Source organism: Saimiri boliviensis, chromosome 1 (assembly GCF_048565385.1).
Source record: "Saimiri boliviensis isolate mSaiBol1 chromosome 1, mSaiBol1.pri, whole genome shotgun sequence".
NCBI classification, from domain to species: Eukaryota; Metazoa; Chordata; class Mammalia; order Primates; family Cebidae; genus Saimiri; species Saimiri boliviensis.
Genome location: NC_133449.1, coordinates 15672909 through 15691202, shown reverse-complemented (window position 1 = coordinate 15691202; position 18294 = coordinate 15672909).

The window sequence follows — 18294 nt, the reverse complement described above, 5'->3', positions numbered from 1 at the left end:
GGTTGTTCCTGCTCAGTTATCACTGATGAGCCTCGGGTTGATGAGGAGCTTCCTGGCTGCCAGCGCAGAGGAGAAATACAAGCAGCTTTAAAGTCTGTATCATCCAGGGAACATCCACTGAAAGACACCAACAAACAAGAATGCAATATTAACAAATGTAACATCCTGAAGCAAACATGTACTATGGGACTTCTCTTAAGGTGTGAGCTATGCTCTCTGCCTTCTGAATACATAGCCTGTTGCATGGCTTTATAAAATTATACAGAACGGTTTCAAGTGAAGATGGCATGTCCCTGAGATCTCTGCCTCTGGTAGTTCTGTGGAGTAGGCTCAGCTGCAGCGAGGTGGCAGAGGCCTTTCTGCTCTGGGGTTCAGATCATTTGGGAACTACCATCACCCATAACAAGCAGTCCAGCCACACTGGTGTGGCTCGAAACAGGCTGACCCACGAAGCTTTGACCCAGCACCACAGTGACCAAGAGAACCAGAGGGATGTGTGAACCATCAATCATCCACCAATCAATATTCACCAAGGTCCTTGGGACGTGGGCATCAGTGTGTGGCCAGGCTATGGGCAGGACAGAGGAAGATGGCCTCAGATACTCCCAATCCACGTGCATACCAATGGCTTCTGCCATATAAGTGACCTCGCTGTTCCTCCCTTCTTAGGGCTTTTCTACATGAAGTTCTTTGGCCTAGAATGCTTTCTCCACACCAAAGTCACTCCCTCACTTAATCAGGCCTCTGTTCGAATATCACCTTATTAGAGAAGCCAGCTCTGCCCATCCCATAAAAGACGGGACACGCATTCCCATCCCTCCTGCCTCACCTCAGCCTGGTTCTCTTTTTTTCACAGTCCTTACTATCAGGAAGCATTTATACATACGTGTGCGCGTGTGTGTGTGTGTGTGTATACAATATCATAGAAATATATATTGTAAACATATAAAATATAACAAATATAATTATGTGTTATAATACATAATATAAATATAAAATATATTAATAACAAAATGTAATACAGTATATATTAAAACTACATATGTATATGTTCATGTCTTTATCAACAGTACACACTATAATTAGGTAGATACATCTGGATACTTCCTGTCAGTCTTCCTTTCGGTTCTCCTACTTTTTCCCAGTGCCTTCACTACTTCCTGGTGCATTGTAGAGGGGCAGGAAATACTTGTTGAGTGAATAAAAGGTGGGGGAAAGGCTGGTAAAGGAGTCTGGATGGAAAAGACCCCTAAGCACTTCGGTAGTTAGTTGCCTGGAAGAGAAGATGAGCCCAAGGTACCTGGCAGGAGGGCTTCCTGGAGAGAGCGAGAAGCTCTCTCATCGTAATCATGATGATTAGGGTGACATACAATTTCTCACCTCAAATAGGACAATGTATTAGTCCATTCTTATGCTGCTAATAAGGACATACCCAAGACTAGATAATTTATAAATGAAAGAGGTCCCATAGCACTAGGGGGGCCTCACAATCATAATGGAAGGTGAAGGAGAAGCCAAGTCACACCCTACATGGTGGCAGGCAGAGAAAGAACTTGTGCAGGGAGACTCTTCTTTACAAAACCGTCAGATCTCGTGAGACTCACTCACCACCATGAGAACAGCATGGGAAAGACCCACCCCCATGATTCAACCACCTCCCACTGGGTCCCTCCCATGACACATGGGATTTGTGGAAGCTACAATTCAAGATAGGATTTGAATGGAGGCACAGCCAAACCATATCAGGACACTTTGGGAGTAACAGGGTAGCTATTAAGAATCACACCTGGGCAACAGGCACAAAATGGAGCTGTCCCAGGAAAACTAGAATGTATGGTGCCCCTGGTGACAGTGAACTGGTAAGAGGGAGCACCTCCTGCCAGGTTGTGTGTGGGTGTGGCTGGGTGGGGGTCTTGTTTGCATGTGAAGCCAGGCTGTGTGCGAGTGTGGCTAGGTAGATATTTTGTTTGCAAGTGGACACAGCTGAGCTGTATTCTAAGGACTACATTATAGGGATCTCTATGGCTATACCTCAGTGCATAGGAAGTATCTTCCCTGGAAGCAGTGAACAGACATGCCCATGCTGGTCATCCTAGGAAGAAGTGGGGCTCACACAGGATACTGTGACACAGAATCCAAACCTTGGGGACAAAGCAGAGGGAATTACTTTTTATGAAGTTTGAGGTTTTCCAGGTCTGACTGTCTCAGGGCTGAGGAGAGCTCCTGGGTAGAAACTGAGACAGTACCCAGGAGATAGGAAGCTGGGGTGGCATGGACTTTTCTAGTCCTAGGGAATGGGTGGGCCTTGTGCATCAGGCCACCTCCACACAAGTCTTCACATGTCTGTATCTATCTCTGGTGTCATCCCTGAGATGTAGTGAGTCAGGTCTGTCTGACTACAACAGGCTGGTCTCAACTCTAACAGCTGAGGCAAATACTCCTTTGTCCTGCACAGATCAGAGCAAGAAAGGGGAGCTGGGCCAACTGGATGTCAAGAGGTGACCTCAAAAGCAATTAATAAGATATCTCTTAAGACAGTGATTCAAACTCTTTTCTTAGCACATGGAAAATTAAAGCAAATGTTCAGAATCCCAGTGTATGTAACTTGATAATACTGAGGGTACCAGGGTTCAATCAGAGGTGGCACCTCAACTGCTCATGCTCCGTGGAGCACTGTTTGGTGACCCCCGCCACACAAAGGTGACTCCTGGGCACAGTCAAGGCCACCTTGGACTGCAGCAGCAGGAGGCTGACGCAGCCATGCAGGGGTGACTTGGGTATTTTATTTTGTTTTATTTTATCTCATTTCATTTCATTTATGTGTTGATGTCTCATCCACGACATCCTGCAAAGTGTGAAAGTGAACACAAGTGCTACGCCACCAGGAAAAATTACTGGCCGATCCCAAATGCACAAAGACCAGAGCCTGACATACAAACAGTGTCTTGTCCACAGAGTCACTCAGCAGCCCACAGACAGGCAACCTCTTGTTTCTGGGCGCCTCTACCCTCCCTGCAAAGCACCTCTCCCTGCAGCTCTCGGTGAGGTCCAGACCACACAGATCTTTAGAGTTAGTGGGCACAGTTCCTATTTCTAGTGGGTCCCGAAACCCAGGGCCAGGGATTGCAGTAAGGCCAGAGCATCTAGAGTGCAAACTTTAAGGTACATCCCTCTTAAGGTGGAGTCAGTTTCTAGGTGCACCCTCAGCACCTCACATGCCGCCCCCTTCCCCATCCTGCTGAAAGGTTCACTCTAATCTTTCATACCCTTCAGAGTAAAGCATCTAGAATTCCCTTCCCTTGCTAATATTGACCTCTTCTCACTGGATAACACTAGTGAATTAGCATGCAAAAGACCCTTCCCCATCAAGGGTAGAGAGAGGAGGCAATGAAGAGAGAAACAGAACAAGCCATGCAACAGTGGTTTTATTAAGAAAGGCACGTCTGCATACACGTAGAGTTACTGACGGAACCACACGCATACAAAGCCCCACGCAATATGGACGCTCCCATGCCTGGCCACATGCTCTCTATTTCTGTGGGTTCTTAAATGCCACTAAAAAAGGTTGGGTCAAGGTAGACACTAAACTTTGTGACTTGTCCATTTTTAAAGCATTAAAATATTCCCAAAGCTATAAAGAAGGATGTAAGTGTGGAAAACAGTTGAAGAGAAGAAGGAGAATAATTTGGAAAGTCGGGTTGTTATTTACGCCTTTGGGGCTCATGTTTTTCTAAAATGAATTCTATCTTTACAGCAAAACCAGCAGCAGCATCATAAAAGCAATTAAATGTATGCTGCAAAAGCACCAGCAGTGCTCGAGGGCTTATCCGCGTTATCTCCTCTTACCTACCCCAAACCCTGGGAGGCAGGTGATACAGTGCTGTACTCAGCCAGACTGCCCAGTTTGAATCCCAGACCTATTCTTAGTTAGATGTCAAGTTACTTAACTTTTCTGCGCCTCAATTTCTCTATTTGTAAAACAAAAATTTAACAGCTTTACATTCACTGAGTTGTTGGGAGGATTAAATGAATACACATACAAACATATCAACAGTTCCTGCCCATAGAATGTGTGTTATATACTCATTCGCTTCTTTTTTTAACCACTTTATCATTATTTTACCATTTTACATCTGAGGTCACTGGGGCTTCAGTTACCTAGCCAGTGAGTGTCGGAACCAAGATTAGATCCAAAGTTCTCCTGACATCGCACAGCCATCATCGGCCCTGCCCACGTGCAGCTGGTGTATCATCGTTCCTGAGTTTACCCTTTAGACCCTGTGCAGGCCTCTGAGGCAGGCCTGGTAATAACAAGAATGTACAGTCAGGAGGACTGGTCCACAGGACCCTCTCGGACAACACCACTGCCTCCCGCAGCTGCTCTGTACCAATCCTGCTAGCAGTAAAGTCTGAGATTTTAGTGCACCTGTCACCTGAGTAGTGTACATCGTACCTAGTATGTAGTATTTCATTTCTCAGGTTGTCCTACCCTCCTCACTTCTGAACCTTCAGTGTCCATTATACCACTCTGAATGCCTTTGCATTCTCATAGTTAGCTGCCACTTATAAGTGAGAATATACTGTATCTGCTTTTCCATTCCTGAGTTACTTCACTTAGAATAATGGCCTTTAGCTCCATCAGAGTTGCCGCAAAAGACATTATTTCATTCTTTTTTATGGCTGAGGAGTATTCTATGGTATATTCATTCCACGTTTTCTTTATCCACTCATTGGTTGATAGGCACTTAGGTTGATCTCACATCTTTGCAATTGTGAATTGTACTCCTATACACACAGATGCGTGGGTGTCTTTTTGATATAACAACTTCTTTTACTTTGGGTAAATACCCATTATTGAGATCACTGGGTCAAATGGTAAATCTACTTTTAGTTCTTTAAGAAATCTCCATACTGTTAATTGCTTGAACCCAGGAGGAGAAGGTTGTAGTGAACCGAGATTGCACCACCACACTCCAGCCTGGGTGACAGAGCAAGACTCCATCTCAAAAAAAAAAAAAAGAAAAAGAAAAAAAATAAATCTCCATATTGTTCTCCACGGAGATTGCAATAATTTACATTTCCACCCACGGTGTATAGCTGCTCCCTTTTCGCCACACCCATGTCAACATCTGCTGTTTTTGGACTTTTTAATAATGGCCATTCTGGCTGGGATCAGTTGGTAACTCATCATGGTTTTAATTTGCATTTACCTGATGATTAGTGATGTTAATTGTTTCTTCATATGTTTGTTAGCCATTTGTATATCTTATTTTGAGAAGTGTCTATTCATGTCATTTGCCTACTTTTTGATAGGATTATTTAATTGTTTTCTTGCTAATTTCTTTGAGTTTCTTGTAGATTCCGGATATTAGTCCTTTGTCAGATGCACAGTTTACAAATATGTTCTCCCATTCTGTGGGTTGTCTGTTTATTCTGATGATTATTTCTTTCACTCTGCAGAAGGTTTTTAGTTTAATTAAGTCCCATTTATTTATTTTTTATTTTGTTGCACTCGCTTTTGAGATCTTAGTCACAAATTCTTTGCCTAGGTCAGTGTCTGGAAGAGTTTTTACTAGGTTTTCTTGTAGAATTTTAATAATTTCAGGTCTTCAATTTAAGTTTTTGATCCATTTTTAGTTAATCCCCTCCCGCCGGGGAATTTAAATATGTAACACAATCACTTCTATTCCTTCAGCCAAGTATGAGCTGTGTGGCTTTGGGCAAGTTACTTAACTTCTCTGAGCCTTAAATGTGTCTCATCTATCAAAAAAAAGGGGGTGTTAGTGTTATACATTCTACTTTGTCCTGAGAATTTGATGCAAAGAGTATATATAGAACACATAGATGGTCAGAAGATAATAGCTGCCTTGTCCCTTTCATGTAATTATTTATTACAAGTTATAATTTGAAATGATTATTGTAATTGTCCAGGATCTGCTAAGTGTCAGGTGGTATTCTAAATGCTGAGGACACATCTGTGAACAGGACAGAGTCCCTGACCCCATGACACATTCTACTGCAGGAAAAGAGGCCATTTTAAAAATGCTTTAAAATATAGTCAAGGAGAGGGACTGTTCTAGACAGAGGGCCAGGGAAGGTCTAATCCGAGGAGGTGACAACTGAGCAGTTTGCTGAATGAAGTCATGCCATGAAGAGGAGACAGGAAAGAGTTCCCACAGCCACAACAGCATCAGCGTCACCGCCCCCAACACACAGACACCTAAAAACACACGGTGCAGAGCAGAGGCTCACACAAGCCCTGCCGCGGACGATATTGACAGAGTGTACCTCCAGAGGATTTGCTTCCCATATTCCTACAGAACGGATCCCAGGGTCTTCTCCCAGGTCTTCCCCGTCATAGGAAGCCACCTTCAGGTCTGCCCAACCCAGCCTTCAAGACCCCGGTGGGGCATCACCCCACACAAGGCGTATTGTGCCAATTAGCCAAGAGAGAGACGCCAGAGTTTAATGGTTCAAAGAATGGAAGCCTGCCAGGAATCCAGCTCGTGAAAGGGGTCTGCATCCTATGAAGCCTTCAGGTAATCTCACTCTTAGGCTCCATCATGCTTCAGGAGTGCACAGAACTCACAAAGCCCGTAAGGCCGGGTCTTGCATTTTGTGCTTCACTGTGATATCCTGTTCTTTTTTTTTTTTTTTTTTGAGACGGAGTTTCGCTCTTGTTACCCAGGCTGGAGTGCAATGGCGCGATCTCGGCTCACCGCAACCTCTGCCTCCTGGGTTCAGGCAATTCTCCTGCCTCAGCCTCCTGAGTAGCTGGGATTACAGGCACGTGCCACCGTGCCCAGCTAATTTTTTGTATTTTTAGTAGAGACGGGGTTTCACCATGTTGACCGGGATGGTCTCGATCTCTTGACCTCGTGATCCACCCGCCTCGGCCTCCCAAAGTGCTGGGATTACAGGCTTGAGCCACCGCGCCCGGCGATATCCTGTTCTTAATTGTTTCACCTGCCCTTCAGATCTCTCAAGGCCAACTGTGAGTAACTGCAGAGTAATAGACGCGTAGTGTATGTGCGTGTATGCATAGAATTTGCGTACACATGTGTGTGTACATGCATGTGTATGTTTGAGTATAAACACTTCTCCCACTCCTCATCTCCTCCTTTCTCCCTCACTGCCCTCTCTCTGTCTTTTAAACACTATAACCCTTGGCACATAGGATGCCAAGGATAGGTCAAGGAATGCCTCCACAGTGAACAAGGAAGTGAAAAAGAAGACAGACCACAAAGGAGCACCTGGTCAGTGACAGCATAGCAATGGCAAAACATGGTTACCTTTTAGCAACCATGATGTCTATTATGTTGAATATTCTCCCGCCATTCCTCTGCCGTTAGATGCCAGGAGCACCATTGTGCTTTTTGAATGGGGCAGGATGTGGACTAATGGGTACTCTGGGAGGCTCTCGAAGTAGAAGCAGGGATGGTCCTAGAGAGTGAGGAGACCCACACCTACCCCTTCAAAGCCTTGGTTCCAATAGAGAGCATGAACATCCCGTCTCCAGAGCTTCCCCAAGGCCTCACCCAAGGAGGCGTATCTTCCCTGCCCTCCTTTTCCCAGGATCCAGTCACTTTATTTCCATTGTATTTCACAGTCTTCATTAATAATCATTCTTAAACCCAACTGGCATTTCTTCAGAAAGCAATAGTACCGATTGATAGTAACTCATTCAATGCTATCTAATTTTTTTTTTAAACAAACATTTCATGAGGCATTTCTGAGTCTTGGGAGGGACGGTGGCAGCTCAGATGTGAATGCTCCCCTCTGAAAGCTTGGCCTTCCGTGGAAATCAAAGAGTGGATTCTGGGCATGGCACAGAGACTATAGAATGCTTCCTGGAGGAGGTGCCCATTAGAGGAGGCAATAGAGGAAAAAGAAAACATAAATATAAGAAAAAATACATTTCAAGCAGAAGAAAGCTCATGAAGAAATGCCTCAAGGCAGAAACATACATAAAACATTTTTAGGAAATGATGTCTAGACCTATTGGCTTGAAAATAAGAGATACGACCGGGTGCGGTGGCTCACGCCTGTAATCCCAGCACTTTGGGAGGCCGAGGCGGGTGGATCATGAGGTCAAGAGATCGAGACCATCCTGGTCAACATGATGAAACCCCGTCTCTACTAAAAATACAAAAAATTAGCTGGGCATGGTGGCACGTGCCTGTAATCCCAGCTACTCAGGAGGCTGAGGCAGGAGAATTGTCTGAACCCAGGAGGCGGAGGTTGCGGTGAGCCGAGATCGCGCCATTGCACTCCAGCCTGGGTAACGAAACTCAGTCTCAAAAAAAATAAAAAAAGAAGAAGAAGAAGAAGAAGAAAATAAGAGATACAATAAGCTACTGAAGTTAACTTATATGAGATCTTCTTCTGTAAAATGCACTACTCTTGCAAACGTAGGTGTTATTTTAAAGGTTGGAAAGGCAAATGGAGAAGTGAGAAGTTTTGAATGCCATACTAAATGTTGTATTTCTGGTTAATTAGGAGCCAGCATGGGGATTCTACAGGAGGCTGGTAGGGTCAGACGGTGGCTCCAGAGGAACCTTCTGGAGACTAGGTGGTGAGGAGCCTGGGAAAAGATGAGACCAATATTAAATGGCACGAGGGACAGCTGATGAAGTCCCGAACCAAGGCAGGGAAGAGACGAGACCTTAGATGTGGCTGATGCAGAAACACAGTATCCATCGGGGAAGGTGTGGGGTCACCCAGGAGGACACGGCTATACAATCAGACAAACACGGGTGCTTCCTTCCCCACTCACCTCTGTGACTACTCATAGGACTTCAGGTAAAGACTCTGAACCTCCATTTCTCATCTTGGCTGAAGCAAAAATGCAGCGTTCATCAGAGAAGGTGTGGGGTCACCCAGAAGCCATGTCCTCCTGGTCCAAGCATTATTCAGAAGCTGTGTCTTCCTGGGTGACCCCACACCTTCCCCAGTGGATGCTGCATTTCTGCATCAGCCACATCTAAGGTCTCGTCTCTTCCCTGCCTCGGTTCGGGACTTCATCAGCTGTCCCTCGTGCCATTTAATATTGATCTCCTCTCACCCCAGGCTCCTCACCACCTAGTCTTCAGACCAGCCTCCTGTGGAAGCCCCATTAAAGATGTTAATACCTTCTGCCCTCTGGGGTTGCTGTGTGGACCAAATGAAATTTTGCACCTCACTCAGAATCGTGTCCAGGTCATCCAGTTCCCTTCCCCCTACTTTTACAAACAGGAAAACTAAGAAGGAGCACCTATTTCCCCAAAGGTCCACAGCTGATATGTGTTCTGTAGTCTTCATTAGTCAGCTTGTTATCTTTGTATGTTTCCAAGCTTCTATGACACTCCTTTTATTATATACCAAATGCAATTTTTGTTGGCAAATCATCTAAAAAAATGAATCACAGGGTAGCAGGATCTATGAGTCACTCACATGCAGAAATCACTTCTGTTAGATCTAGCAGCACAAAGAAAATTTTAAGAAGATACACTAGAAGGCCGGGCGTGGCTCAAGCCTGTAATCCCAGCACTTTGGGAGGCCAAGGCGGGTGGATCACGAGGTCAAGAGATCGAGACCATCCTGGTCAACATGGTGAAACCCCGTCTCTACCAAAAATACAAAAAAATTAGCTGGGCATGGTGGCGCGTGCCTGTCCCAGCCACTCAGGAGGCTGAGGCAGGAGAATTGCCTGAACCCAGGAGGTGGAGGTTGCGGTGAGCCGAGATCGCGCCATTGCACTCCAGCCTGGGTAACAAGAGTGAAACTGTCTCAAAAAAAAAAAAGAAGATACACTAGAAACAAATACATTCTGGGCAGCTGTTAAATTGCATCTGAGTGAAGGTTACGTACTCTGTGAGGGACAGGAGACTTGAGTGTGTTTTTCTCACTATGGCTGGCTGACACTCTGCCCTGGCATGCTGCAGGAAGCTAACGAGACATTTCCAGATAGTCACTATCCAGAGATGTGGCCACAAACCAAGGTCCCACAGGCTCCCTGTGACATGAGGGAGTCAATGTTTCCTTTGCCTGACCCAGAGCAAGTCTCTGGTTTGTTGGAAAGCAGCTCTCCTCTTATCAGTCGGGCTTACGAAGTGAGGGAGCCAGCCCTCCATCCAGGAACAGCCAGCCCAGCGCAGCAGGAGATCAGAGGGAAACCAAGGTCGTTGGCTTGCACGGTCCAGGGCTGACCTTGAGTGTGGAAGACCAGAAGATGGGTCAGAGGGAATCCCAGCTACACAACCTCCTCGCAGCGCACTCCTCAGCAGGCTGCACAAAATTGTGGAGCCTCGGTTAACTGTGAACAATAGAACCTGCACTGAAGGGCTATTTGGGTGATTAAAGATCATAGATACAAAACTGATTTGGAAATTGCAAAATGTTGTACCTATAGGAGACGTTACTTGGATGACAATAGAGCTTTCCAGCTAAGCTGCTCTCAGGCCTGGCACATGAAGGGAGAGGATGGCCGGGCAGGATGAATCGATACCTCGGAACACTCATTCGGGTTCCATTCAACCAGCAGGCCTTCCTTCCCTGGCCACACAGGCTCTCCAAGACATGCAATCCTTAGCAAGCCACTTCATTGCTCCAAGCATCACCACCCATCACCAGTCTAATGGACACAGTGCTATCTGCCCTGCCCAGCACATGAACTTGGGGCCAAGACCATTCACAAGAGGTACATGTGCTTTCAGAGAAGGAAGTTCAGCACGCGTGGCATGCTCAAATATTATCCCTGCCCCATCCTTCCCAAGGTATGAATTGGATGAACTCCGGCAAGGTATATGACCCCTCCGAGTCTCAGTGTCCTCTTCCATAAATGGATATTAAAGTACTTACTGCCGGGGGCCATCTGAAATGAATAACCTAATAAAGGAAGTACCCAGCACCTAATAAAGGAAGTACCCAGCACCATCCCTGGTCCACAGCAGCTGTTTAACAAGTGGTGATCTCCTCCTCTCTCCCCTCTCATTCCTGTCCCCTTCTCTGCCCCCAAGGTGGTTTCAATCCTTACGTTGCTGCCCCAGACCCTTGGTAAACTACAAAGCAACCTGAAAAGCTTCTTCAAGCTCCTTTATCCAAGGTTCAATCATGCCCTTCCTTGATTAGAAAAAGCTATGTCTAGTACCCATAAACTGCCCTTTCTCCAGTAAAAAGGCCAGAACCAGTCACCCACGGTAAGTGACACAGAAAGCCTAAATTCTGTCTCCAGTGTTTGTATGGGGTATAATCACCCAAATCATCTCTGATCCACAAACCCCCAAGCTTAGGGGACCAGATAAAAATAAGGACACTTCTCAAAGTCATTATAAGATAAATGGAAATCTTCTCCCGGTATATAACCTAGCTTTATTTTAGGAAGTGGATCTGACCATTCCTTCTGTGAGCAGAGTGGTATGAAAAGTCGAGTGACTAATTCAAGATGAATACTGGCTCAGCACCTGCTGGGTGACAAGCAGTGGACTAAGCACTTGGCATGCAGTGGTGAAGAAAACAGAGTGATTGCTGTCATTATAGAGAAGACCAACAAAAAACACGTAAGAACCAGTGTCACAAATGTCAGGGAAAGAAAAGTAGAGTGCCAGAACCTAAATTCATCCTGAGAGCCCAAGAAGGCTTTGGCTGAGACCTGAAGGATGAAGATGGGCAGGGAGAGGCTAAGGGAAAGGGGTCCCAGGCAGATGGGCGGAGAGCTAGTGAAGTTCGGATTCACAGTGAGTCTGTCTGAATTCAGAAACCGGGCTCAGTTCAGTACAAGAGGCCACTAGCGAGGAGGTCAGGGGACCCACTGGAACCCGCCGAGACTGCTTGCAAGTCTTTGTGCACATGTGCACTTTCTGAGGGAGCATCTGTAGCATCCTTGGACACTGAAAAGAATCCATTACCTCCCTCCTCTGCCCCAGGCCAAGAACAACTGGGTATTCCCGTTTCCTGCTGGGAAAGCGTCGTCAGGTGGGTAAGCAGAGTCACACCAGACTCTCCCCAGTGAGGCAGCAGCCTGAGCGCTCTCAGAGCCTCCTCTCGGCCACCCTACCAATGGTTAGGAAAAACGTTGCTTCCCATACCCAACCCAGTGCGAGCCTGTGTGCCAGGGGCAGAAGCAGCTTGGAGAGGGGGCTCCTCAGGGGTGATACCAGGGTCACTAATGGGGGGAGTGTCCTCACCAGACCCCTTCTCTAAGCGCTCATCCATTATGCATGGCCGGTAAGAGGCCAACCTTCCTTCCAAGAGAGAAACCCACTGGCTCAGAGTGCAGTGGCCCAGGCCAGGGGAGGAGGGCTCCAGGGACAGCCCCAGCGAGCAGTGCGAGGTTCCTGTGGTGGAGGCACAGGGCCGGAGGCAGCCTTCGGAGCTGGGAAGCAGGGAGCAGGGCTAGATCGGGCTGACCCCCAGCCTCCTCCCGCAGGCACAATGCTGCCTCTGATGCGGCGCCTCTGCCTGCTGGCTGATGTGTCCGTCCCGTAAATAATTTACACCCTCCAGGAAATGGACCACAGAGATGCCAAAGCCATTAGAAGCCCGCCGATGGGGGAAGGAGACATAGAAGGGGAGAAAACACGGAGGCTCTGGGCTGGGCTGGGCAGCGTCCCTGGCCCATCCCAGCTGCAGGGCAGCCAAGCAGGCTCATACCCACGTTCTCACCTGAGGTCAAAACTGCCCCACTGGGTGTATGTTGTCATTTTTATTTTCCAGGTGAAGAAAACAAGGCTCAGAGATGCTCAGGGATTTGCCACGGGCTGCATTTCTTGACCACATTCAAACCAGAGCTCAATCCAGGTCCTCAGATGCTGAATTTGTCTTTAAAGCAGAAGGATTTCACTAAGAAACCATGGTTTCCTCTTTATCGCTATTATCCCAAGGCAGGTGCGCCAGAGTCACTGGGGAGGTGGCTCCTGCGTGACAGCAGACCCTCGCCTCCACCTCTGGCCCTCCTGGCCTAGTCCCGGGCATCCCTGCCCTGCCTGGAACCTCGCAGGGGCCATACCCGACTGGAACTCAGCCGAGCGATGAGCTCTGACTGGGCACAGGTGTGACCATCGTATCTGTGGGGAACCTGAAGTCTAGGAAGGAGGAGTGGCCTGTCCAAGACCACATGGAGAGGAAGAAGGTGGGATCCACAGCCTGGACTTCAGATCCTAGCTCCCCTTCCTTTTTACAGGGCTGCCTCTGGTGTCAAACCAGAGCCCCAGTGTTTAAAACATCCAATGTGGAAGCACAGCTGTTCGCGTTTCTGTCCGACCCCATCCCCCTACCCTCGCCAAAATAAAAGGCAATGGCCAGGAACTCTGTACCTTCTAAGAGCCCAAGAATATCTCCCCAGCTTATGCAGAGCCGGGGTTCCGCCCAACCCCCATGGCAGACACAATCTCAGACTCCCACACGCTGGGCTGGATTGTCAACATCCAGCTCGAGTTAAAAAACAAGCTCTCTCTCTGACTCACACGAGGGAAATAAAATGCAACTCCAGGGCAGACGCAGAGACATACCTGAAGTGTATCGATCATTTCTCAGAAGCGAGACCAGTACTGGGGAAGAGTGTTGATATGTCTGTGAGCGCAGGCTCACGACCACACGTGCTGGCCCCACACGGGCTGCGCAGGAGAGGAGGCGACACCAAACCACATGTGTTTATTTCCAAAGGCTCGCTGGAACAAAGCACCACAAACCCCGGGGCTTCAAAGGGCAGAGATTTATTCTGTTCTCCCAATTCTAAAGGATAAATGTGGATTAGAATGTTCTCCCAGTTGGCCAGGTGCGGAGGCTCAGGCTTGTAATCCCAGCACTTCGGGAGGCCAAGGTGGGCGGATCACGAGGTCAGGAGTTTGAAACCAGCCTGGCCAACACAGTGATACCCCATGTCTACTAAAAATACAAAAAATAGCTGGGCGTGGTGGCGGGTGCCTGTAAACCCAGCTACTCGGGAGGCTGAGGCAGACTTGCTTGAACTTGGAGGTTGCGGTGAGCCACAATTGTGCCACTGTACTCCAGCCTGGGCAACAAGCTAGACTCCATCTCAAAAAGCAAAAAAAGAATGTTTTCCCAGTAGCTCTAAAAAATAAAAGTCTGCCATCAAGACGTCAGCTGGACGTGCTCCCTCTTGAAGCCTCCGGAGAGGATCCTTCCTAGCCAGCCCCTGGCAGCCCCAGGGATTCCTTGGCTTCTCACGGCTCCCCTTCAATCTCTGCCTCTGTCTTCCCTTTCTGTTTTTGTGTGCAAATTTCTCTCCTCTAATAAAGACACCAGTCTCATTGGGGTAGGGGCCCACGTACTCCAGTGTAACCCCAACTTAGCTAATGACATCTGCAATGATTCTATGACCCCATTTCCAAACAAAGCCACGTTCTGAAGTAGTGAGGGTTAGGACATCAACCATGTTTCTGGGGGACATAATTTTTTTTTTTTTTTTGAGACGATCTCACTCTGTTGCCTAGGCTGGAGTGCAGTGGGCCTAGCTTAGGTCACTGCAACTCCTGCCTCCTGGATTCAAGAGATTCTCCTGCCTCGGCCTCCCCAGGACCTGGGACTGCAAGTGTGCACTGCCACACAGGCTGATTTTTGCATTTTTAGTAGAGATGGGGTTTCACCATGTTGGCCAGGCTGGTCTCAAACTCCTGACCTCAAGTGATCCGCCCTCCCCAGCCTCCCAAAGTTCTAGGATTACAGGCATGAGCCACCACTCTTGGCCTGGGGGACATAATTCAATCTGTGACAACATACCAAGTGGAAAACTTGGTTATGAGAGTTGGGCAAGGTTCAGTGAATTCCAGCCTCCTTCTCCCACTGCGAGGCTTGTGGTTGCCTGTCTGCTGCAGGGCCTCTTGGCTCGGGACTGCAGGGTATGCACAGGAGGGGGCACCGGGTGGGGAGCCTGCAGCAGCAGTGGGACCAGAACCATCCTGTTGCCAGCTGCTTCTGAAAACTTCCTTGGTAAATTATCTCTTCACCCAAGCTTTTGCAAGGTTTTCTTTTCCTCGGAATCCAAATGATGATATTCCTTGGGTTCGACAAATATTTCCTGAGCAACTGCTGTGTCCTAGCTCCTGAACAGAGCACTGGAGATACAGCGGTGGTAAAATGCTGCCTGTTGCCACTCCCACCTGGAGCTCAGACTCCAGAGGCACAAGCATTTGAGTGAGTAGATAATTAAGCCACTGAGAGATAAATGTTGTCATAAAAGGGTGTCCTGAATGCACAGGGTACGGAACAGCAACAAGCTGAACTCTGAGTTACTATCGTCACTCACATTACCAAGCTCGATCTGACCCAAAATGAATATATTACCTCCAGTGAATATGCACAAGTCCAGGTTTTCTTTTGAAATTAACAGATGGCTTGCTGCAGAACCACATGGTATACGCCGAACAGGTAATGAGACTCAAAGCTCACTACTAGAGCCTTCAGCATTGCACACCATGGAGTCAGAGACGAAAAGGGCAAGTCCAGGCCAAGCAGCTCCCAGTATCCCAATGCAACATGGCCTTATGGTACCCACTTTCCTCTTAGTCACAGCAGGGCCTTATGCCACTGGGAAATCGAAGCCCTTAAAATGCTTCTCTCACATACAGCAAGCAACCCCCAGGCACCAGTGCTGCAGCGCTCATGGCCCCATAGGCAAATGCGTGAATGGAGCCTCAGGTCTGAGATACCACGTCCTCCCGTGTCGATGGGCTGTCTATAGCAGAGCCCTGGCAGTGCCACCCTGGCGACAGCTGTGGTGATGGCCATGTGAGGCAACCCATCCTATAGGCATTTTTATCGGAGATGACAGCTTCCCTACTGCACAGCCCACATCCCATGGGAGGCAAGGAGCAGCTGGTCATCCACAAAAGAACTTTGATGTCAATATCAATTCTCTAGACCATGAACAGTCAGTTCACATGCAAAAAAAAAAAAAAAAAGGCGGGGAGGGGGAAGCAAGGAGTCAATGAGTGAATGAAAAATATTCAGCTTATCTCATGCTCAAGGAAATGCAAATCAAAACAACAATGGGCTTTCCAATTTGTGTTTATTAAAGTAACTCTATATACATATATATATTTGACTGTATATACATGTTTATAGAGTTACTTTAATAAACACAACTCAGGAAAAGATGCAATAAAGTAAGCAGTGCCTGGAAAAGAAAGATATTTGACAGTATATACCACCACCCCTAAAAATGCACAGACTTTGTTCTATTAAACCGTATTAAGGAAATAATCTAAATATGTTTTATATATAAAGGTGGCTTTCCTAAAGCTACTTACAATAAAACAAAACAGGAAACAGCATAATTGTCCAAAAAAGGGAAAAAATTAAATAAATAATGGTACATCAAGAATATAAAATATTATGATGTCATTAAAAACTACATTTTGTAGACAATTTAATAAATGAGATAATGTTTACTAAAATAGAAAGGGTAGGCTGGGCACTATGGCTCATGCCTGTAATCCCAGGATTTTGGGAAGCAGAGGTGGGTATATTACTTGAGGCCAGGAGTTCAAGACCAGCCTAGTCAACATGGCAAAACAGTCTCTACTAAAAATACAAAAATTAGACAGGCATGGTGGTATATTCCTGTAATGCCAGTTACTTAGGAGGCTGAGGAACGAGAATCATTTGAACCTGGGAGGCAGAAGTTGCAGTGAGCCGAGATTGCACTCGAGCCTGGGTGACAGAGCAAGACCCTGACTAAAACAAAAAGAACTAAAAAAATTACACAAATTGTATTTATCATTTGATACTTACCATGTAAATGTGTGTTTTTAAAAGATTGGGAAAATATGCTAAAATGGCAATGATGACTGTTTCTGTAAGTGGGATTACAGATTAGATAAGAAATGTTTCTTCCCTGTAATTTCCAACTATTCTTCAATAACTATAGACTTTGTGCCAGTTTGAAAACTGTTTATAGCAATTTAACTTGTTTTTAAAATATATGGGTCTGTTTACACATTTGATTACTCTGACAGGACTCAGCTATTGCCCCACAAAGAATATTTATGTAGGTGAAAGAGACAGTGGTGACTTCTTCAAAATTTTCACTCAATACATTTGACGCTTGTGTGAAATTCTTGGTTGTCAGACGGGTGCAGTGTCTCATACCTGTAATCCCAGAACTTTGGGAGGCTGAGGTAGGAAAATCTCTTGGGCTCAGGAGTTCAAAATCAGCCTAGGCAAAATAGAGAGAAACTGTCTCTACAAAAAATCAAAAGCATTAGCCATATATAGCGGCATGCACCTGGGGTCCCAGGCTGAGGGTGGAAGTATTGGTCAAGCCCGGGAAGTCAAAGCTTCAGTGAGCTGTGATTGCACTGCTGCGCTTCAGCGTGGGCAACAGAGGAAGATCCCGTCTCAAAAAAAAAAAAAAAAAAGATTGTTTGTTGTTGTACTATTTCCTAAATATTTTGCTGCATCTAGGTCGACTGAAATACTGCTAACTTTTCAAGGCCTAGCTCATGTTTTATCTCTTACTGAAAGAATCCACAAAAATTTGGTCCACAGGAACTTCCTCCCCTCCTTGGAAATTTTGTGGTATGACATACTGTATGATCTAATGAGCAGTAAATATACATTACACAGCCATCTGTTTTCATTCTCTCTACGTGTGTGTTATCTCTTCGTTGCTGGGTTTTGCATTTTCAAGAGCAGATGTATCAGTTAGCTATGGCTGCATAACAAACCAGTCCAAAAGTTAGTGGCTTAAAATCACAAACCTGAGTTGTCTGCAAAGCTGGAATTCGCTGTGCTTGGCTGAACTCACTCGTGTGTCCATGGTTAGCTGCCAGACTGGCTAAGGACTAAACTAGCCTACAGTGGAGCCTCAGTTGGTATGACTTGTCTACGGTCCATGTAGTACCTTAACTTCCAACATTCTTACCTGGGCTTTTTCTCGTGTGGAGGCATGACTCAAAGAAGGTAAGTTAAAACACAGAGAGCCTTTTGAGGCCCGGGCTTAGAACTGGTACTATTACTTCTGCCATAGTCTATTGGCCAAAATAAGCCACAGGGCAAGCCAAGATTGAAGCGGTAAAGAAGTAGGCCTCACCTCTTAATGAGAGGAGCTGAGAAGTTGGATTGCATTGATAAAGGAAGGAAAATAAATGGGATCCTTGAGCCATGCGGCTCAATTTTTTTCAATTCTATATTATGCCTAGTAATTTATCTGGTGTATAATATAGTCGCCAACCATTTTACAGATTGTGAACAGCTCCATTCCCACTTCCTCTTTTCTTCCCCGTCTCTCTTTCTCTCTCTGCTCTGAACTGCAGGAGCCTGGAAGCCTGAAAACTACATATATGCCCAGCCCAG